At 37.0% G+C, this 2,696-nt stretch overlaps 1 non-coding gene across 1 annotated transcript; it reads right to left on the reverse strand.

Moving 5' to 3' along the window:
* Window positions 1–226: 226 nt before the first annotated feature.
* On the reverse strand, window positions 227–418 carry LOC142720726 (U2 spliceosomal RNA). Its single transcript, XR_012873494.1, has one exon. It is a non-coding gene; the product is annotated as a U2 spliceosomal RNA (small nuclear RNA).
* Window positions 419–2,696: the final 2,278 nt, after the last annotated feature.

Genomic DNA, 2,696 nt, shown 5'->3' on the forward strand with positions numbered 1-2,696 from the left:
AAATGCTGGAAACACAGAAACAACACAAGAGGTGACAGGCAATCTATTAATTAATTGCATTTAATAATGAGGTCATTATCACACAATACACAACCTGCATTGTATAAAGGCATTGTACAACAGGCGTTCAAATAATGGGATTAAAGGAGAGATCCCATCAGAAAGACTAAAACAATGGCAAACACAAAAAGTACTTTTGGAATCTGATTTTAGTGAACACATAAGGAAAGGGTGCACCGGTCCTGGAGATACTGCAATACCAGGTCAATGCGTGGAGTGGACAGAGCAAGCTCTATTTCCATCTCCCTGTTCTAAAAATCCATTTAATATATGGTCCCCAGATAGGGGACGTATCAGATATTAAACTGATAAGAACAGATAAGGTTTCAACAAAGTTTTTTATTGGCAAAAATAATATATTTTACAGACTTTTTTAAAATTGAAACCACAAGATAAAATCAATGGCATAGTACATGGATATTTATACATTTAAATGACTAAAAAAGTAATAATAATAAGACCAGTAATACAGATGTTATAATAAAAGTACAGAACAATAGCAGGATAAAATTTATACAGGGCATAAAAGACATAAAAGAATAAAACCATTTTTATTTACAATATTATGGTATTCCACATTTGCAAACACCACATGGATGTTACTTCTTTTACCCCTAGCTGCTTTTTGTCCCTTTGATAATAAATATACATTTCACTTAGGGCATATTTGACACAATTTTTAACGTCAATAAAATCATGTTTAAAAAGCAGAATGTTCCTAACCTTCCAGATGGCATTCTTAAAACAGTTTAAAATGATCCAACAGACCATTTGCTGTTTAAAACTTGGGCAGTTAAAAAGACCATAAAACACGTATTCAAAATTAAGATCTTTAAGACCGCAGGCCCATTTCAGCAATGGGCCTACCTTCCTCCAAACCTCCTGTGCATATGGGCAGTTCCAAAACAAGTGCATTACCGTCTCGTCGTCACCACACCTGTCTCTCGGCACTTGGCTCTTGCCACCAGTCCTCGCCTATTCTGGAATTCACGGGTAGGGAGGCACTGGTGAACGATTGCCCAGGCAAGGTCCTTGTGCACATTTGCCATAAATTTTCCGAAAACATTTCGCCACACCACCTTGGACCTTGCCTGTGAGAAATTTGAAACTGCCAGTGTATCTTCCTGCCGCCTACAGGAGAGTGACACTTTTTTCTGGTCCCCCAATATGTCAGGCTCTAATTCTTAGAGACCTAGGAGCCTGACCATTTTTTCGAGCACCACATATTGTTTTGGGGGACACAGAAGCACAGGAGAGTTCAAAGGGACACAAAACCATCATTTAAAAACCATGCCCGTAGCGTACTTTAAAAAGTAGCTAAAAATACTATCAGGTATTTAATGTAAAAGAAGTTAAAAAGGTTAGGAACATCTCTCCCGCCATTGTCCTTACATCTGTACATAAAATCACGTTTTAGTTTTTCCATTTTGGAACCCCATAAAAACATAAAACAGATCCTGGTCAGTTTTTTAATATATAAAATTGTTGGAGGAAAAACCATAGCTACATAAAGCATTATAGGTAATAAAACAGATTTAATTATTAAAACTTTTCCCTCCATGGTGAGATTTCTCAAATTCCACATTAAAACCTTTTTTTCCATTTTAGCAATTACTGAATCCCAATTGGGTCTCCCATCGTTTTCTTGATTAAAAACAATTCCTAAAATTTGTATCTGATCCTGCTGCATGTTAACTCCTGGTGTCACAGAGGAATCCCATACACCAGTATAAAAACAGTCACATTTATCAACATTTAATTTTAAACCAGAGGCTTCACAAAAAAAGCCGGTGTTCCTCAATGCCCTTCTCATAGAAGCGGCACCTGGGCATAGGACGGTGGCGTCATCCATATAGCCTAGGATTTTTACCTGGTTCCCCCTTCCTCTAGGTATGGGCACGCCTCTGATGACTTTATCATCTCTTATTAGGGTGAACAGAGGTTCTATGGCACAAATAAAAAGGAGCGGAGACAATGGGCACCCCTGTTTCACCCCTGATAAAAGAGGAACACCTTTAGTTAAAAATCCATTGATAGAAATTTGGCTAAAACAGGATCTATATAAAAGATTAAAATAATTTCAGGAACAGCCATCTTTTTAAGAACCATAAAAAGATATTCATGGGAGACCCGGTCAAAAGCCTTCTCGAAATCTAAGGATAAAATAGCAAGGCTTTGACCCCTTTCTTTAAAATACCAAATGATGTCACATAAAATATTCAGGGACTCAGTAATTGACCTCCCAGGTACCCCACATACCTAGTTTGGATGGATTAATTTATGAATAAAAGGTTTCAAACGGGTTGTTATTAGTTTAGCTAAAATTTTACCATCAACGTTTAAAAGAGTAATAGGACGCCAGTTCTTTAACTGGTCCTTCTCACCTTTTTAAAAAATTAAGGACACAATCCCCCTCCTCCAGGAAGGGGGCAGCTCTTTGGTAATAAAAACTTCCTTATACAATAAAAACATGTCATTCTTTAAAATTTCCCAAAAAGCGTGATAAAATTCGATGGGCAGACCATCTTCCCCAGGAGCTTTCCCATTAGAAAAACTTTTAAAAGCAAATAAAAGTTCCTCCAAAGTAATATTACGGGATAAAACTTCCTGGTCTAAAATATCTAGCTTGACATCAA

The sequence above is a fragment of the Rhinoderma darwinii genome, unplaced genomic scaffold (genome assembly GCF_050947455.1).
Source record: "Rhinoderma darwinii isolate aRhiDar2 unplaced genomic scaffold, aRhiDar2.hap1 Scaffold_503, whole genome shotgun sequence".
Classification (NCBI taxonomy): domain Eukaryota; kingdom Metazoa; phylum Chordata; class Amphibia; order Anura; family Rhinodermatidae; genus Rhinoderma; species Rhinoderma darwinii.